This window comes from Loxodonta africana, chromosome 22 (assembly GCF_030014295.1).
Source record: "Loxodonta africana isolate mLoxAfr1 chromosome 22, mLoxAfr1.hap2, whole genome shotgun sequence".
Taxonomy (NCBI): Eukaryota; Metazoa; Chordata; class Mammalia; order Proboscidea; family Elephantidae; genus Loxodonta; species Loxodonta africana.
The window spans coordinates 60,359,300-60,379,947 of NC_087363.1; the positions used below are offsets into that span (position 1 = coordinate 60,359,300).

General features: G+C 42.9%; 1 protein-coding gene and 1 long non-coding RNA gene across 3 annotated transcripts in view; both read right to left on the bottom strand.

Annotated features, from left to right (window-relative positions):
- The window catches only part of MITF (melanocyte inducing transcription factor), a 281,453-nt gene that overhangs the window by 222,268 nt on the left and 38,537 nt on the right, over positions 1–20,648 (bottom strand). The gene's annotated exons all lie outside the window — the stretch shown is intronic.
- LOC135228501 (uncharacterized) overlaps positions 1–20,648 on the bottom strand; it is a 128,069-nt gene that overhangs the window by 69,127 nt on the left and 38,294 nt on the right. The window contains exon 1 of the long non-coding RNA XR_010319068.1: positions 1–20,648. This exon is cut by the window's right edge and continues 38,294 nt beyond it. This is a non-coding gene — a long non-coding RNA (uncharacterized LOC135228501).

Here is a 20,648-nt window from a genome sequence, read left to right on the forward strand (position 1 = left end):
CTGGGGCATAGTCAGCACTCGATAAATCCTGGCTACTACCATTATTTTTAATATTTATGCCTTTCAATATTAACTATTTTATTTTTATCAGCAGTGTAATTTTTGTAAAATAAAATGTAGTATCAGACACCTGGAAGACCCATGTGGAAACAGATGTCTTTTTTTCATTAAAGCATGAAGGTCAATCTCAGAAGCAAGGTGCAGTCACACTGCAAGCAATAAGAAAAAGAAGTAAAGTTAGAGTAACTTACGCCACCTTAGCGAAATCTCAGATTCACGCATCCGAAAGACATCTGGTATATAAAACCACTGGCCAGATACACACCCAAATTAATGCTTTTATAAATTCAAAACCAAAACACCAAGACTTTTCAAAAGGAAAGAGAATCCCTCAAGTTGGGTTAGTCTAGACTTTAATACTACAAAATAGAGAGGAGCTTGAAACCACATTCTCTGGAAGTTAAATCCCGGTCTAGTCATTTATTCGTCAAAAGGCCAGTTTTATTCATTGTAAGGCCAGTTTCACAAGCAACTGCTAACATGAGCACATAAGAGAAAACAATCCGGTATATTATGTCTTGCGTCTCACCTGTTAAATCTGCGTCCATTCCCACTTACTTCTGGAAACTACCCTGATTTTCCTCTAGGACCCATAACTTCTTTGGAGAAGCTCACTCCACCTCAGAATTCAGGAGTAGGACATGGCACCCATATCAGCCTAAACCCACTCACCCATCACAGGCATTGGTTTGTGAATGGTAACGTAAGTCTGACCAATAAGAAAGGTTTAATTAATCTTCTTCCTTGCTATTCTGAAAGAGCTTCCACAATATGTCTCTCTCTGTCTTTAGCGCTCTCTCTCCTTCCCCCTCTCCCAATCTCTTTCGCCCCTTCTTTCTCTAGATGTGGTGGAGGGAATATGTAGCGCCAGGTGTATTTGGCAGATACCGTGACATCATGAAGTGGGACCAACAATAGGATAAAGATAGAACACTATGAAGGCAGAGTAAAACGAATAAGAAAAGAGGTTCATGACAGTAACTCTAGACTTTGAGCCAAACCATCCCCTAAAGTTCAACCCACCTTGAAAGTACCTGGACTCTTCACCTAAGTGAACCAATCTCTGTTCGCTTGAGTTGGCCTTTGCATCATTTGCAACTGAATGCATTTTACCTAATACAATGATCAAACCCTACTTCTAAAGGAAAACTTCTAAGCAACATACTTTCAAAGATAAATCAGAGCCCAAAATATGTGGACTTCAAAAAAAATAAAACCGTACAAGCAAACATGTGGCTCACACAGTCTTATGGGAAACTCAACACGAATGTTACTAACGTGACTGTCATCAATCATCTCAGTGCTGCCCGAGCCTGAAGATGGGACTCCTGAGAGCAGTAACTATTTCCCAGATACCTTTACTTCATTCCAGTGTGCAAGCTAAGGCTATGTCATCTGTCCTGCGAGGATATACATTTGTTTTTCAGTATTAATAAAACGAACAAACTCTGGATATTTAATATGACACTATTAAGACCCTGGACTTCAATAGCTTCTTTCTTCTAAGGAGCCCAAAGAGCTTTATACCAGGTACTGCCAACATTCCCATAAAGTAGACAGAAGCAGGTATTCATGCCTGTCAGCCACTGACCAAGGTCACCAGCACTGGGCATCTGCAGAACGAAGCCAGGCGCTCAAGGAGCCCCTGCTCCACTTCAAAAATACATGTCTCAAATCTGTGTTTGAGGGGGAGCAAAGTCAGAACAAAATGGTTCTCTTGCTCAGTATTTCCCAAAGTGCACACTGGCAGGTGTTCTTGCTTCTATCCATCCCTCCTCCCCAAGAAAAGGTGGGAGAATTCTGTAGCCAAATAAATCAGAGATAACCAAGTCTGTTGGCTGCTGGACATCTCAGAGCCTTTAACACATTGGTGAACATTGTGGTTTTTGAGAAGGTTAAATGAGGAATCACAAATACATATAAGGAACTGAGAACAGGGTCTGGTGCATATATACGTATGCTTTACTAAGTGTATGTTAGCCAGGAGAGATGATAATAGACAGGTGTCCAGTGTCTAGAACTAGGCCACCTTGGTCAGGATCCCAGCTCTGCCACGCATTAGCAGTGTGACCTTCCTTCATCTGCAAACGGAGGTCAAAATAATACCTACCGTATATTGTCGATACCTATAAAGTGCTTAAAATACACATAGAATGTACTCAGTGTTAGGTGCCACAGCTGTTCTCGTTGTTCTCCAAATGGATGTTAGAGTACACAGTTACACAGACATATCCGATCATGGAACCATTCTTTTTTTTTTTTTTTAAATAAAGTTTTCAGGGTACTAATAATTACCTGGCAGACTTTTTGCACTCTAGTTCTTTGTGTGTATGTGCGGTAAAAATAAATATAACAAAACATCTGCCAATTCAACAATTTTTACCTGCGTGGCTCAGTGACACTGATTACGTTCACCGCACTGTGCAACCATCACTGCCATTCTTTGCAAATTATTCCACCACCATGAACAGAAACTCAGTGCCCCCCAAGCTCTAGTGCTGAAATTACATTTGCTACCCCTTCTTGTCTTCTAAGAAGGTAGAAATCACCCCAGAGGCGTCCACCTGTCTATCTTACCTTCTCTTACCCAACACTTCCAACCTTTCACCCTCCAAGATTCCTCTTCCCTCGATCATTCAGTAAATGAACTCAAAACAAAAACCATCCATTTTCAGTTTCCCAGGGCTGACCTCTCCCAGGTCATATTTTACTCACACTCAAAACCTAAACTTAGTCTTTAGGTCACTAAGTCTAATTTGCTAAATAAAAACTGGCTACAATATGATTTTAAAAAAGAAAAATGTAGTAACAATGGTCAGTGCAGTCAGAGAACGCAGTACTGTTAAATGCACACACTTGAGTGTCTAAGAGATCTGAGTTCAAGTCCCACCTCTACTTCTTACTGGTCACATGACCTTGAGACAGTTACTTTATCTGTAAAGCTGAGATGAAAGATGGCAATTAGCTCATGGGATGGTTGGCAATTTAAATGAGATAATGCATGTGAGGTATTTATCAACCAGAGTGCCTGGCACGTTGGAAGCATCAATAAATGCTAGCTACTGTTATTAAGTTGTTGTTGCTGCCCTGCTGCGGCTGCTGTTATTTCAGGACACAACTGCCTCAGCATGCCATGAGTCACTGCTCCCATCACGGTGCTCTGCCTCTGCCCCCAAGAGGTATGCTCAAGCCCCTCGCGAGATAACCTGAATTATACCCAGCTACATCATCACCCCAGCTTTGCAGCCAAGGGTTCTCTGCCAGTACTAAGCTTTCATGGAAAAGGCACTGCAGGAAAACAATCAGTTTGTGCCATTAAAAAAAAAAAAAAGATCCAACTATAGCACTTTCACAAAGATAACACGCTCACTCATACTAACCAGTCCAAGCAAATAGAAGCCAAAAAGAACTAGGTGCTGGGAGCCTTCAATCCAGGCCAGTCTTTCCAGGTTGGGGTACGAGACCCTTAAGATTTAGCGGGGAGTCCCTTGATGGAACACAAACCTTGGATCTGACATTCCAGAGAAATCACCATAACAGTCTCTGAACTTTAAAAACAACCAAACCAGTTGCCATCAGTTCCAATTCATGGCAACTCCATGTGTGTCCGTACAACTGTGCATAGGGTGTTCAACGGCTGTGATCATTCAGAAGGAGATCACCAGGCCCTTCTTCCAAGGCACCTCTGGGTGGATTCAAACCACCAACCTTTCAGTTAGTGGCCAAGTGCTTAGCTGTTGGCACCATCCAGGGGCTCTAAACCAGATGCCATGGAGTCAATTCCGATTCGTGGCGACCCTATGTGCTTCAGAGTAGATCTGTGCTTTACTATGTTTTTCACACTTTATAATTTTCTTGTGTTAAGAAGCTCTTTATAAAGAAGAAGAACCTGTCTCTAAAGTCATTGTCTGAATTAATTTATCTTTAGGAGTATTCATTTAAAGAACCTGGAAAATTCCTAATCTCTTTAGTAATCTATTTACTTGTTGTTGTTGTTGTTAGTTGCCGTTCAGTCAGCTCCAACTGATGGCGAACGCATGCGCAACAGAACGAAACAATACCCAGTCCTGCACCATCTTTGCAATCATTGCTACGCTGGAGTCCAGCGTTGCAGATACCGCGCATTTTGAGTGCCTTCCAACCTAGGGGGCTCACGTTCCAGCACAACATTCTGTCGTGATCCATAGGGTTCTCACTGGCTTATTTTTGGAAGCAGATCGCCAGGCCTTTCTCCCTAGTCTGTTTTAATATGGAACCTCTGCTAAAACCTACCCACCATGGATGACCCAGCTGGTACCTGAATTATCAGTAACATACCTTCCAGCATCTTAGCAACACACAAGCCACCACAGTACAACTAACGGACAAACAGATGTTTGAACTAGTTTTTTACCAAGTGGAGAATACCTTGCTAGTTCAGCTTCCTCGACAAAGGAATTTCTGTAATACCGGGGAGAAGGGGAGGAATTCGCCTTTCAGGTATACTTTTAGTTAAAAACTTCACATTTTTAAAAATTCATTAAAATCTCTCATTTTTTAACTGTTTTCTATACTGAAGAGATCTCAAACTCTTTGATGCTAATACTCTAAGGAAACCTTAGGACTTATTCCAAAATCTTGGAGAACCCTCTCAATGATTTCTCAAAGAATTCTTATTTCCCCCCTTCTCACAACACAAAAAAATAACTTCTACAAACTTTAGAAATGTTTGCATTCAATTCTGGCATTTTTAATAAGGCAGAGTAAGGAGCTGCTGAAAAGCATGGATTCTAACACCCCTAGCAAAAGACGCCATGGTTCGTCCTGAGAAAAGAACAAACAGCATGTTGTTCCTTCCTGGAGATTCTCTATGGAGAATAGAGAGGATTAAAAAAAAATAAAAAAAACCCTTTCCCAATGGATCCTTTTATACCAACCACAAAGGGAAAGGCGGATCTGTGATATCACTAAAATTAACAAAAGACTTTCATCAACAATGTAAAACATAGGCCACTAGAATAAACCTTAAAATACACTTTTTTAATATATCTGGGGTGTGGGGAGGGGGAGGAGAGACAGACGGAGGAAAATGAACCAAAAAAGACAAAATTAAATTAAATTGACTCTTTATCCTCATGTTAATATATTCCAGACCATGGTTCTTAAGCAACGGTGCCAAAGAATCACAGATTCCTGGAACTGAATCGATAGATGAGGAATCCTGGGGCCCAGGGATTCATATTTCTAATGAGCTTCCCAGTTGGTTTTGACACAGGTGAACCTTATGCGAAACACTGCTTTTAAGCAAACAGAATAAAATATATTCCAGATAATTCCAAATCAGCCTTTATCAGAACCTTACAAATAAGTACAATAACGTAAACCACAGCCCCTGGGGGGAAAAGAAAACAGGTTTGAGAAGGTCCTCAGTCAGTATTTGTGGCACTGAGAGCAACGCGGCTCAACTTAGCACTTTAACAAAGGCTGTCCGTGCAGGTAAGTATAATGTAGTCAAATCAAGCTCCTTCACCTTCTTCCCCACAGGCCCAACGTAAAGCATTAGCCACGAATAAGCAGGATTATTTATTAGAAAGACAGCTCTATCATGCTGCTTGCGATTTATGCTCCACAGATGAGCCAGGCAGGCAGGAAGCATTCGAGCACAGTGTCATTCCTGGCACCTGAGCTTCCCCATAATCTGCCAGAGGAGAGAGACTCAGGTCTCCGCTTCCAAACTAGGAGTGTTCTCACACCCGGAAAAGACATTACCTACCCGCATGCATGAATCTAATTGGACTACTACTCTGATGGAGCGAGAGACTGTGGTTGCTGCCTGGAAAGAAGGAACAAAGCAAAAAGGTGTTTATCAAGGGAATGAGTCTCCTCCTTCTCACCATAAAGCACATTACACTGAAAGTCAACCCCGCTGTCCTCGACTCCACACGCGTCAGAGTAGAACTGTGCTCCACGGGGCTTTCAAAGACTGATTCAGAGGTAGATCGCCAGGCCTTTCTTCCGAGGTGCCTCTGAGTGGACTAGACTGCCAACCTTTTAGTTAGCAGCTAAGCACATTAACCATTTGTATCACTCAGGAACTTCCTTACACTAAAAACAGGATATATTTGTTGAGAGCAATTTTCTTTGTCACTGCTAGGAAATTCTCTGCTGATGCTTAGGGCTCAGTTTTCATTTGGGTCATGGAAATAAGTTGCTTTTATGTTGTCTTCTTGATCTTTAAAACACACAGCCAGAGCATAATCCCACTTGGAATTTACCATCTGTTAGTTCAATTAATCGGATTGAGTATTCCTAAATTTACTGAAGTAGATATCAATAACCAAAAACAAACCCTACTGCCATCCAGTCAATTCCGTCTCATAACGACCCTACAGGACAGAGCAGAACTGCCCATAGGGTTTCCAAGGCTGCAAATCTTTACAAAAGCAGATTGCCACATCATTCTCCTGGTGGGTTTGAACCACAGACCTTTTGGTTAGCAGCCAAGCACTTTAACCACTGTGTCACCAGGGCTCCTCAGACATCAATAAAGGAAACCCGAAATCTATGAAAAGGCCTGGTGGTTACTTTGGAAAAGGTTAAGAATTCCAAGAAATAAACTAGGTTGAGAATATTTAATCGAGGAAGAGTCTAGAAATAAGAAAAGGCCTGAGATAAAACAGGCTTTGAATGGTAAATATTGCCATATGCAAACATTTCCCTAAAATACATCGTATGGCCTATGTAACGCTGCTTGGGCTTGGAAATCAGACAGAATTGGATCTGAGTCACAGCTTGTCACTTAATTCGCTTGTGTGACTTTGGGCAAGTCACGCGACCTCACGTAATCTCAGTGTTCTCATCTGTTAAATGGAAGAATAACAGTAACTACCTAATAGGGCTGTTGTAAAGATAAAATTAGATAATGCATGCTGAGTTCTTGGTACATAATAAGCATTCGATAAATGTTAGCTATTATTATTATAAGGGTCAGGCATTTGGGTGTGAGCATAATTTGGCCATGGCATCCACTGATAGAGATGATTAAAAAAAAAAAACTTTTAAGAGCTTATGATGCTACAAGGTCAGGACCCCAAATAAGTAATTCAAAGTGGCTCATGCATTGTTAAAAAAAAAAAAAAAAAAAAAAACAGCTCCACAAACACCTAAGTTATTCCAGCAGACTAAGAATCTGACAGAGCAGGGCCTTTGCATATGGCCACTTGGGCTAGGAACTGCACAATGCCAGGAGCTGCCATTCCTAGACTGTGATCTGAACGTGCCCCCTGAAGTTGTACGATGTGGCAGCCCCATCCAGAGTCTAGCAGCTATCTTCCAGAGATGCTGGCTCCCAAATCCCTAGCATAATGAACTGTGCTAAACTCTCTTCCAAATGAATCCAGGTGCCCATCAGTTAGACAATCTCTTCTGGATGCTTAAGAAACAGAACGCAATAAAAAGGGGGAAAGTATAAAAGAAGATGGTATGTTGTTATGGATTAAATTGTGTTGTTAAAATATGTGTTGGAATCCTAAACCCCCTAAACCTGCTGCCATTGAGTCGATGCTATACCTGTAGAAAAAGGAGCCCTGGTGGCATAACAGTTAAGTGCTCAGCTGCTAACCAAAAGGTTGGCAGTTCAAACCCACCCAGCAGCTCCACAGGAGAAAGACCAGGCCATCTGCTCCTGTGAAGATTACCTACCCATTGCCGTTGAGTTGATTCTGACTCATAGCGACCCTATAAGACTGGGTAGAACTGCCCCCTAGGGTTTCCAAGGAGTGGCTGGTGGATTCAAACTGCCGACCTTTTAGCTAGCAGCCAAACTCTTAACCACTATGCCAACAGGGTTTCCCTGTAAAGAATAGTCCATAAAATCCTATGGGGCATTTCTACTCTGTCAGATGGGGTCATTATGAGTGGAAATGGACTAGACCGCACCTAACAACAATACTTGCAGGTACAATTCTCTTTAGAGAGTTTTCTTTATTATGCTAATTAGAACATACCTAAGTAGGGTGGGTTCTAAATCTAATCACTTCTGAGTTATAAAAAGAACAGATTGGATACAGAGATGCATGCCATGGGGGAAGACAGAAGCCATGTGAGGATCACCAAGGAACGACTGGGACAAGGATGGAACCCACACTGCCGAAACCCTAATGTGGACTTTTAGCCTCCAGAACTGTGAGAAATAAATTTCTGTTTTTCAGTCACCCAGTTGTGGTATTTCTGTTACAACAGCACTAGGAGACTAAGACGCATGTCAAACACTCACCTATATGCTGTGCTACCTGAATTAGGAAGACTGAATGGTAGAAAGCTCTGCCTAGTTCTGCTGCTACAGTCAAAAGGCACACCGCCCACTTAGGAGCAGAGACCTTCTCAAACACTAAGCTCCTACCTTTTCTGGTTGTCTAAGTAGTGGCCCTAAAACTTTTTTGGGTGCCAAAATCTAATGCGAGCTTGATTAGAGTCAATGACCTTCTATTGGAAAGACACACTTAAACATTTTACACAATTTTAAGGGGTCCAGGCTGGACTGCTGTGAGTCAGCTACATAAATTTGCAAACAATGCAAGAGTACCACGATAAAGGTCACTTTAACTGCACCTATTCAGGGCTAATAAAATTTTGAGGGTCTTATTTAATAGACTTTATTGGAGGGCCTCTTTTCTGAAGGGGTACATGATTACAGACTCAACATTAATTAACAACCTGGTCACATATTCAAAAAACATATGCTCACCAAAAACAGGACAGATCTCTCTCATTATTGTTTTAGGGACAGGAAACTAAATAACAAATGATTCATGCTTCCAAAGGAAGCCAATATATCAAAAACTGAATTTCTCTAAAATCACAGTTACCATAAAAACTCAGTATCATGCACTCCTATAAGGTTTCAGAGTACGGGTAACATGGGCTGGTAAGCAGGAGAATTTGCCCTGTCTTCCTCCCTTGTCTTTAGTAAACAGTGTCACCCATATCTGGACATCCTGACCTAAGTTGCAGATAGTCTCCAAAGACAGCCATCAATGAACCAGGTCTCCCAGGATTCATGTACCCTTGTGTGGTTTCCTTCTCTCTCACAATGAATCTGGGCTGGTCTGTGGCTTGCGTTAACTAATAGGAGGTGGCAGGTACAATGGTGTGGCAATTCTATACCTAGCCTACGGAGACTGGTAGCTTCTGCTTACTCCTTCTAGGAACACTCACTGTAGGAAACGCTGAGCCACTGTGTAAGACACCCACTTACCTTGCTAGATAGCCACATGAATAAACCACAAGAGACCCTGAGACTACATGCAGGAAAAAGGTGGCCCAGTCATCTCAAGGCCTGAGACCAAACCCGTTGCTATCTAGTCGATTCCAACTCATAGCAACCCTATAGGACAGAAAAGAGCTGCCCCGTAGGGTTTCCGAGAAGAAGCTGGTAGATTCGAACTGCCAACCTTTGGGTTAGCAGATGAGCTTTTAACCAATGCGCCACCAGGCTCCATGCCCCTCCAGATATCTCTAGCCCTGGCCACCATCTCTCTGCAACAACATGAGAGACCCCAAGCAAGATCAGCAGAAGAACTGCCCAGTGGAGCACAGTCAACCCTCACAATGGGTTACTGCTTTAAGCCACCAAGTTTGGAACAGTTTGTTGCACAGCAGTAGATGACCATTCAGCTCTAAACATTCCACTGAAAAAACACAAGGTAGGAAACTGATGACTATAGCTCAGATGAGTTCTAACCGGCATGCATCTTTTTATTATTATTATTATTATTTTCATTTGTACTAGGTAACATTTAAAAATTGGGAGATCCCACATAAAAATTTAAATTTCTGGTTTATAAGAAATCTAATACCAGCCCCACTGGCCCTCCATTCCCAGGTAGTAATAAACAGCAGCAGCAAAAACCTGGCCCACCTTCCCTCAGTTACCTTCCTTGGTCTCTGCTAGTTCTGGTCTTGGTAGTTTTAACCCCTACAGTGCTTAGCAGGGTGCAGAACACACAACTGCTCCTCAACACCCACTGACTGACAAGTACACAAAGCATCAGCCACTCTTACCACCCCTACATCAGTGCCCAATCCTACCGTTCCTACCTCAGTCATCTTCTCCTTTCCAATGTTATCACCACTGTCTTCATGTACCTTCTCTCAAGAAGTATTGCCAAGAGCCTCCTAAGGGTTTCTTAGCCTCCATATTCCTTCCTCCAATCCATTCCAGCCCATCGCTACTAGAATCATCTACCTAAAGCACAAAACTGAGCCTACCAAGGACGCCTCTCAAAAATCTTTGGTTAGGATGTTATACTAGATGTTACTTTTGTGGGAAGCTGAGTGACAGGGACACAGGACCTCTCAACATTATTTCTTATAACTGCATTTGAATCTGCAATTATCTCAAGATAGAAGTTTAATTTTTTAGATCTATGGAATTTTTAAATGTACGTATTCTTTGTCCCCAGAACTCCACTTCTATCAAAATTAAATATCTATATGGGTAAACAAATTGTTGTAAACACATATATGGAATATTATTCAATCATAAAAAAAGAATGAGGTACTGATACATGCTACAACGCGGACGAACCATGAAAATATTATGGTCAGTTAAAGAAGCCAGACCAAGACATGACATATTGTATGATGTCATTTATATGAATCATAAAATAGGTAAATCCATAAAGAAAGAGCACAAATTAGTGGTTGCCAGGGGGCTGGGGGGAAGGGGGAATGGAATGAGGAGCAACGGCTTAATGGCCAAGGGGTTTTCTTTTGGGGTGACGAGAAGATCCCAGAGCTAGATAGAAGTGGTGGTTATGCAACACTGTAAATGTACGAAATGCCACTGAACTGGTCTCTTTAAAATGGTTAATTTTATGTTACGCGAATTTTACCTCAATAAAAAAAATTAAGTACGATTTTTTTAAAGTCTTCAGTTACTCCCCATCCCCTACAGAATAAAACCCAAACTCACTCAGCCAGACTTTCAAGACCCTGCTCATTTTTTTCCTTTACTGAAAACAATAAATTCCTGAAATTCTCAAACACAGCCTGCACCCTGTGTGAGTGCGCTCAGCCTGGGGCCAGCCTCAGTCATCCAGTAAACCTGTATTCTCTAAACATACAGTAACCCCGATTCCACAGTCATTTTTCAGAGATCATTTCCCCAGCAGGAACTACTCTCCCCTATCCATTGATGGTTCAGTGGCAGAATTCTCCTTCCATGTGGAAGATCTGGGTTCGATTCCCAGCCAGTACACCTCATGTGCAGCCATCAGTCATCTGTCAGCGGAGGTCTGTGTGTTGCTATAATGCTCGACAAGTTTTAGTGGAGCTTCCAGACTAAGATGGACTAGGAAGAAAGGCCTGGCAATCTACTTTCAAAAATCAGCTGATGAAAACCCTATGGATCACAATAGTCCAACCTGTACTGATCATGGGGATGACGCAGGACTGGGCAGTGTTTCGTTCTGCTGTGCTTGGGGTCACCATGAGTCAGGGGCCAACTCGACAGCAGCTGACAACAACAACAATCCTACATGCCATCATATTTTACTTGTACCTTCAAGTGTGCCTCAGCCAACCTTGCTTCAGAGGTATTTTTGTATTTTATGCAGTAGGGTAAGCGCTCGGCTGCTAAGCAAAAGGTCGTTGGTTTGAACCCACCAGCCGCTCTGTAGGAGAAAGATGTGGCAGTCTGCTTCCATAAAGATTACAGCCTTGGAGGCCCAGTGGGGCAGTTTTACTGTGTCCTATTCGCTATAGGTCAAAATCAACTCAATGGCAATGAGTTTGGTTTGGTTTTGGTATGTAGTAGGGAGAAACCCCTGAGTGGAGCAAACAGCTAAGCACTTGACTACTAACTGAAAGGCTGACAGTTCAAACCCACTCTAAGGCACCTTGGAAGATTGCCTGGTAATCTGCTTCCAAAAGGTCACAGCCTTGATAGACTTATGGAGTGTCATGGATTGAATCATGTCCCCCCAAAAATGTATCAACTGGGTTGGGCCATGATTCCTGGTATTGTGTGATTTTCCTATGTGTTGTAAATCCTGCCTCTATGACGTTAATGAGGGAAGACGGGGGGGCAGTTGCATTAGTGAGGCAGTTCTCAAGGTACAAGATTGGGCTGCGTCTTCAGGCAATCTCTTGAGATGTAAGAGAGAAGCCACCAGAAGACAGGGACTTTATACCACCAAGAACACAGTGCCAGGAGCAGAGCATGTCCTTTGGACCGTGGATCCCTGCACGGAGAAGCTCCTAGTCCGGGGGAAGACTGATGAGCAGGCCGACCGAGAAAGAAAGCCTTTCCCTGGAGCTGACACCTTGAATTTGGACCTTTAGCCTACTTTACTGTGAGGGAATAAATTTCTCTTTGTTAAAACCATCCACTTGTGGTATTTGTGTTATAGCAGCACTGGATAACTAAGACACGGAGCAGTTCTCCTCTGCACACCTGGGGTTGCCATGAGTCGGAATCAACTACATGGCAGCTCACTACAAGAATATCTCCTCCTCTCATCCCAATTTCATAGGATAAACCAGTTCTGAGAGGTTAATTAATATTTTCAAGATCACACAGCTAAAGTGGCAAGCTGGAGATGCCTCTTTCCAAAATCTCTCCTCCTCCTGCTATCCCTCTGGGACTAGACATTACTTAGCTTCAGAACTGCTGGTAGCTGAAGCCGTCACGAACAGATTTCTGCATGTATTAAGTAGAGAGACTGTCTTGAATTAAATTGCAGCAGAGGACAAACATTTGCATCTTCTGACACCCTGAATAATGCTGCCTTCACAAAGCGTGGACAAACATTTCCCCTCTGTAGTTTTAAACACAGGATAATTACATCCTGCACAGATACAAAAGTCACAGCAGAGGCTACGACATTTCCCATCCTGCATCCTCTGCTTTTACTTGCACATCAGTTGGTGAGCACCAAATGGAATTTTCCACATTTGAGAGGTCCATGAGGCTTTAGGGATATGGAAAATTTAGAATACATTTGAGAAAAAATGCCTTTGGCAGGTTGACAATTTTAATCAGATAGGAAAAAAAGATGTATTTCATATATTTAAAAGAGAATTCAGAGTTACATGTGCTTGGAGAAAATACAGTCAAACTTGAAGCACATTTCAGAATTTATATGCTAATGAGAAATTATAACGGAGGGTTCTCAGCAGAGTTGAGAGAAAATGTGCCCACTGAAATTTCTCATCCATGTGATTCAACTCCTCTACGTCCTCGATCATTTCTGACCTCTCCTTCCCACGCCTAAAGCCTAGCTGAGACACACACACCCACAAGCTGAGCTGCTGCTGTTGTTGCTGCTAGTCACCGTCGAAATGATTCCAACTCCTGGCAACCTCAGGTATGCAGAGTAGAACTGCTCCGTAGGGTTTTCAAGGCTATGACCTTTCAGAAGCAGACCACCACGCTTGTCTTCCAAGGCACCTCTGGGTGGGTTCAAATCCCCACCAACCTTCTAGTTAGCAGTCAAGCACTTAACGATCTACAACACCCAGGGGCTGCTCACCTCTCACTAAACAACCATAATTGGCTTGGTTCAGCAATGTGCCCAGCTAAGAGTTGCCATGGGATATGGCTCTGTTGGATGAGATGCAACGAGACATCTACAAGGGGTTTCTGGGAAAGCTTGTGTTTTCCTGTTACAGGCTTTACCCTTTTTGTCTTCTCCCTGTTCTTAAAGCAGATGTGATGCCTGGAAGAGTAGCAGTCCTTTTGCAACTGCAAGGTGACAAATATCAGGAAAAAGCCAAGACAAACTACTGAGACACTGGATTTGACATCATGGAGCCACTAAAACAATGGAGGCGGTCACCTCTGGACTTGCTGTATGAGATAAATGAATCCCTATTTGTTTATGCAACTGTTCATGGGTTACTCAGTTTCATGCATAAAAACACAAACCTAATTAATACAATACTCTATCCTCATACAGTGCCTGCCCTAAAACTCTCTCAAATGTCAGCTGTTCCATCTCCTCCACCCCACATACAAGGAAGAACTAATACCCACCTTCTTCAACCTGTTCCACCCAGGTAGCCCCATTTCTGCCCACAGCACCACTGTTCTACCCACCTGCCCGTGTGAGAAATCCAAAAGCCATCCTTGCTCCTCACTCCCTCATCACTTATGTCCAACCAATCACCAAGGCCTCGGATTCTACGTCCCCAGTGTCTCCCAGTTCCACCCCTTCTCTCCGTCTCTATAACCACCACGCAAGTCCAAGCTGGCATCATCTCTTGCCTGCACTGTTCCTTATTGGTCTTCCTTGTCACCACCCCCTGCAATCCATTCTCTATGACATCACCATAGTGATCCTTCAAAAACACACACAAGATCATATCCCGATGACTTAAAACCTTCCCATGCCCCGCTACTGGCCCTAAGACAATGCCCATTCTCTTTATCATGGCTTAAAAGGTCCTCCATTCTCTGGTTCCAATGACACTGAACTCGATTCTATCTTTCTCTCCAGGTTCTAGCCTTCCAAAAATGCGATTATCTCTGCAAACATGTACACATGCCCAGAGGAGGTACTCCTGTATATTTCTGATTAAATAACTTTATTCATCCTTGCAGAACACATAATCTAGGAATTTCATCAGCACTTCTATCTTCTGACTTGAGAGTATCTGACTCCCAGGCCTGGGACAGCCATTTGCACTTCTTTGCACCCTGGACTGTTAATAGCAAACTCCCCACCTTTCATTAAAACACGGGGACTTCAGCGTCAAATGTTAAAAGCCCTGTTTTTCTCAGAAGTCATTTATAGCTCCGTATTATCAACGCTGTTTTTCTTCCCTACCTTTTTTTTTTTTTAAAAAAAAAAAAGGAAGTTGAACTTAAAGATATATTGCAAAACAATGCCAAAGTTTAAATATGGATATTGGAGAAACAGTGACCCACATGACTACAGTGGAAAATGTTACTAACACTGGAAAAGCAGTGCTGGTCCGTTTCCAGGGATGCTCGGTTCTAGGCCACATGCAAGGTTTAACATCAGAAGTCTACACAGTGTCAACGCTTTATAAACACAACCCCAGTGTAAGATACAAATTAAGATACAGACTTGACTTAAACGGAGTTTATGTGATGGCTTTTCATTTTTTATTTTGGAAAGTTTAATTCCTCGTGTTTCCTATGAGTCATTTTCCATGAACATGAAACCGTCCACCTCACACTGACCCTGACTAACGTTGATCCTTTGTGACCTATAAAATTATAAATGCATAATTATAAGACTTTCACCGAATATTTTTCGAGTTGCTGGAATCGCTCCATTTACATTAACATGCCAACAATCACAGGAGACCTTAACATTGCTTCCCGCGTATTAGTCACGCTGATTTTCTTACAGGGCTTATAGAATCCATGTCACAAAATAAATTGTATGTAAGTCAGAGGCATATTCGCAATAGAAGGAAAAATATGGGTAACAATAATAGCAACGGTAGTAGAAGACGTTATAATAAAAGTCTTCACTTTGACTATGATGTATTGGATATTTTTATGGACATTTTACATACACATTATCTCACTAAATTCTTATAAAACTTGGCACTACAACTTGGATCATGCCCAAATTACAGAAAAAAAGAAACTAAGGCTCAAAGCAGTTTCATGATCACACATCTGGTATGTGATGGAGTCCGGCTTCTGAACCCAGACCACCTGCCTGCGGGATCCAGGCTTCTTAATCATGAGAGCAAACATTTATACACCACCACATACAGGAGTTGTTCAAAGGATGTGACAAATACTAACTCAGTTAACCCTTGTAACAAACCTTATATAGCAGGTATTATTACTATTCCCATGTACACGTGAGGAAATTCAAACACAGAAAGGTTAAGTAACTAGCCCAAGATGGCCCTGCCAGTAAGCTGCAGATCTCGGGTACAAACCTAGGCCACGGGCTCCAGAGTCTATGTTCTTAACCACCACCCCCACCCATTCTGTATTACCACCCAAGTAATAATAACTACAGGGCATTTATAGCACGCTGGGCATTATTTCGGAGCCCTAGCGGTGCGGTGGTTAAGAGTTCAGCTGCTAACCAAAAGGCTGGCAGTATGAATCCACCAGCCACTCCTTGGAAATACTCTAGGGCAGTTCTACCCTGTCCTATAGGGTCCCTATGAGTAGGAACGGACTCGACAGCAACAGGTTTGGGTTTTTGTTTGGTTTGGGTTTGGGTTTGGGGCATTATTTCGAACTCTTTCTATACATTTTATCACAAAACCCTCACAATAACTCTGTGAGGTAAGTGGCATTTTTATCCCCACTTGACAGATGGGAATTCTGGGGCTCAGAAAAGTTAATTCAATTGTTCACAGTCACACAGCCAAAAAGGCCCACAGAAGGAAATATGAAGTAGCAACTTCTAGGTTTCACTCCCTCATCTCCTCAATTTTTTTCCCTGAGGCATGAATAGCTGGGAAACAGTATGTATCAGATTTTCCACCTCTTTAAAATTGTTCAGTCCATGTAATTTAAGGTGGGACTATTCATGGACACCTTTGAGCCAATCTTCTGGGAGACAGTGTAACCACAATGCGTGCTGCAGAACAATACAGGCTTTCTCTATACATTAACCACGCCAGCCAGGCCTGGGAAAAGCCCATTTTTTTGATATAAACACTCAAGACAATTTAGATTTAGAAATAAAGTCCACTGTTGTTGTTTTTCTTGTTTATGCTCAGTAGGACACTTTGCTCCTTCTTCCACTGAAAGTACCACTCGGTTTTCTACTCCCCCTCTCTTCAAAGTTCCATTATTGAAGCCAAAATAAATCCCTCCAGAAAAGCATTATGAACCCTACTAAGGAAAACCAATGCTTCCACCATTCATTTCTAGCAAATGGAGCGGAGGAATCTGAATAGCTTTAAAGCTCATTTCTGGAAACAGAATTAAGGAATCAAAATGCAGCCTCAGCAAAATCAATTAATAAACCTTAGCCCGACATGTCAAGCCTACAGCAATTAGAGAGTGATGATTTGTATCACTGGGTTTTGGTTTGTGCAGAGATGACTTTAATAAAATTCCACAGAATAAGTTATGCCCGCGATAAAAATCACACCTTCTGCATTCTCAATAATACACAAAGTTGAGAACAGTTGCTACCCTTGGCTGGAATAGGCATAAACATTGAACATGAGTAGGTAAGATAAAACCCAGAGTCCACCTTTCAACCATTTATTCTTTCATTTGTTGTTATTAGTTGCTGTCGAGTTGGTTCTGACTCGTGGCAACCCCAGGTGTGTCAGAGTAGAACTGTACTCCACAGGGTTGTCAAGGCTGTGACCTTTTGGAAGCAGACTGCCAGACCTGTCTTCCTAGGGGCCTCTCGGTGGGTTCGAACTGCCAACATTTTGGATAGCAGTCGAGCCCCTAACCATTTCCACCACCCAGGGACTCCCACTGATCCAATTTAACCAACAAATGTTTATACAGTGCCTACCTGTGTTAGACCCTGAGCTAACCTCTGGGAATACAATGGCGAACCAGTGTGGCCCCTGGCCAGGCAGAGAAATTACAGGATAATTATGTAAGTAGTACAAGGGAAAAGATCAGAAAACCACAAAAAATAGCATGGCAACCTAACACAGGTGAGGGTATAGGGAGAGGGATCAGGATATGACCTTTAAATTGAGGCTGAAGGATGAATAGAAAGAAGATAGGTGAAGAGCGCTGGGAAGAATTTAAGATGGCAGAAGAGTATGTACAAAGGCCTGAGGTAGAAAAGAAGAACTGAAAGGAGACAGCGTGACCTGGAAATCAAGAGCTCTTGGCTGTTTCCAGCTTGGCCACTAACCCTGAGCAACTCCTCTGACCTTTCTGGGCCTCAGTTCCTCCCCTACTTTTAACACCATTCTTTGGCATAGTTACTTGTCCCCTAAGCATTACCTCAGGGACAGTTAAGGTGCCAAAGGGCTGACCTTGTCCTTCTGAGAGCCATGGCACTAGAAACCACAGTGACTCCCCTCAGCAGCAAGACCTCCAGTTCCCACTTCCCAACAAGTGCCAGGCATTCTCAGCTGAAGGGCCAGCCTAGGTGAGCCAGCTTTGGGAGAGGCTGCCCTCCTACCTTCTGGACAGTTGCTCCCAGAATCCTAAGCCTGGAAATCTGTGACGCTTCTAGGCTGCCGAAGAAGAGACCACTTAACAAGGAATAGATCATGTTAGTGGGTAAAATGACTTGGGCGTACCACTTGAATCCTGACAGAGTTCACACTGGAGATTTGAAGGCAAGCAAGGCTAAAGAAATGCTTCTCCAAAGAGAAAATGACAGAGCCGGCTGGCCATGATGCTACCTAGGGAACCAGTCTATACAAAAAAAAAAAAAAAAAAAAAAACCAATCCTGTTGCTGCTGAGTCGATTCTGACTCATGGCGACCATACAGGACAAGGCAGAACGGCCCCATAGGGTTTCCAAGGCTGTAGTCTTTACAGAAGCAGACTGCCACATCTTTCTCCTGCGGAGCGGCTGGTGGGTTTGAACTGCCGACCTTTCAGTTAGCAGCCAAGCACTTTACCATCGTACAAACTCCTTACCAGTCTATAAAGGGCACTAGAAGAAATATTCTAATGAAAGGGAGATGGTTGAGACACCCAAAAGACATTTTGGAGTAACGGAAGATAGTCTCTAACTGCCTTCTAAAGAGGGTTAACTGCAGAACCTTGATGTGCTATACAGCCTGACGCAAGTTTGGGGCTCAGGGCTGTAGAAGGGAAGCTGCCAGGCCTCTGGCACCATCTATGCTTTGCAGCACTCAGTCTAACTGGATGTTGGAAACATACTTAAAGAATATTGTTGTGAAGGTGCACCCAGATATTAGCCTGCCTGAGACTCCCATGGGCCTCAGGCTGCCCAGGGCTTCCTGCTCTTTTCAGCCATTCACACTGCTTTGTGACGTAATATCTTAAAAAAAGAAATGTATCCTTCCACTCAACTCCTTAAGGGAAGAAGTTGTGTCTTGTTGGCCCAGCAGTGTAACATTCAATAAATCAATTCTGTGTTGTGTAACAACAGCAAAAATAACATTAAGGCTATGTGACAAAGCTTGACAACAACAAAAATAACATTAAGGCTACGTGACGAACCTTGTAATCTGTGTTCACTCACATCCTTTAGTCTGCGAGTAATCTATTATAGGTACAGAGGCAGAAATCACTTCTGAATTGCTTCCCTGAGCCCCTCAGCTTAAGAGTAATTAATCTTAATGTCAGTATATAAAATTACTTCATAGTTTGCAAGGTTTTCAACACGTTTACCGAACATTAAAAGAAATTAAATAGAGTAAAATAATTTGCACATCTAAGGTCCAGTCAGGGATGTGAAATAAGCAATCACACTGAGATTTCTCGGGGAGGCCCAAATGATCCAGGTAGGCAGTGTTGATACCTGAAAGGTTATTGAAAGTCTTCTAGTCCACCAGCTTTGTTTCATAAGGATGAAGAAACTGAAGCTCAGGACGCTGAACCAATTTGCCCCTAACCAAACCTCTGCCGTGGAGTTAATTCTGATCATGGTGACCCCACATATTTCTGAGTCAAACTGTGCTCCACTGAGTTTTCAGGGGCCGTAACCTCACAGAAATAGACCGTCAGCCTTTCTTCCATGGTGCCACTGGGTAGATTCAAACCCAAACCTTTCGGTTAGCAGCCTAGCACAAACTGTTTGCATCACCCAGGGACCTCTGATCTCCACATTCTTAGACCACTGGTTCACCCACAGCCCAGATACATGCCACCTAGATTAGTCAGATCACGTTACTCTGCTGTTTGCTAGAAACCAGCAACAGCCCCCACTTCAGTGGGTAAAAGGCAAAGTCTTTACAAGCCCCTGTAGGATCCGCCTCCACCCCAATCCCATGTCCTCCCTTATCCCATTCTCCCATGTGTTCAGTGTGACTCTCCTGCTGTTGCTGAATTGGGAAAACTCCTGCCTCAGCGTCTATGTGCTTACCTTTCCCTTTGTCTCCTGTGCTTTATCCCCAAATACTAGCACGACCCACAATTTTACATCCTTCTAGTCTTGTTTAGTCTTTCCCCTAATGTCATTTTCCCAGTGACGCCTTCCCTGCCCAGTCAACTTTAAATTACAATTCACCCCCAACCTATCCACGCTTTATCTTTCTCTATAGCACATATCCACGGGCCCTGGTGGCACTGTGGTTAACAGCTCGGCTGCTTACTAAAAGGTTGGCAGTTCAAATCCACCAGCCACTCCTTGGAAACCCTATGGGGCAGTTCTACCCTGTCCCATGGAGTTGCTATGAGTGAGAATCGACTCAACGGCAATGGGTTTGGTTTTTAGTTTTTATAGCACATATCACCCTCAAAATATTAGGCATTTTACTTCTTTATCTATTTATTTCTACACCCCTCCCAGCCCCCAAATGTAAGCCACAGGAAGACAAGGATTTTCAACAGTTTGGTTCACTGCTGTATTCCTACCAAATCCAGTGCCGTCAAGTCGATTCCGACTCATAGCGACCCTATAGGACAGAGTAGAACTGCCCCATAGAGTTTCCAAGGAGCACCTAGCGGATTCGAACTGCCGACCCTTTGGTTAGCAGCC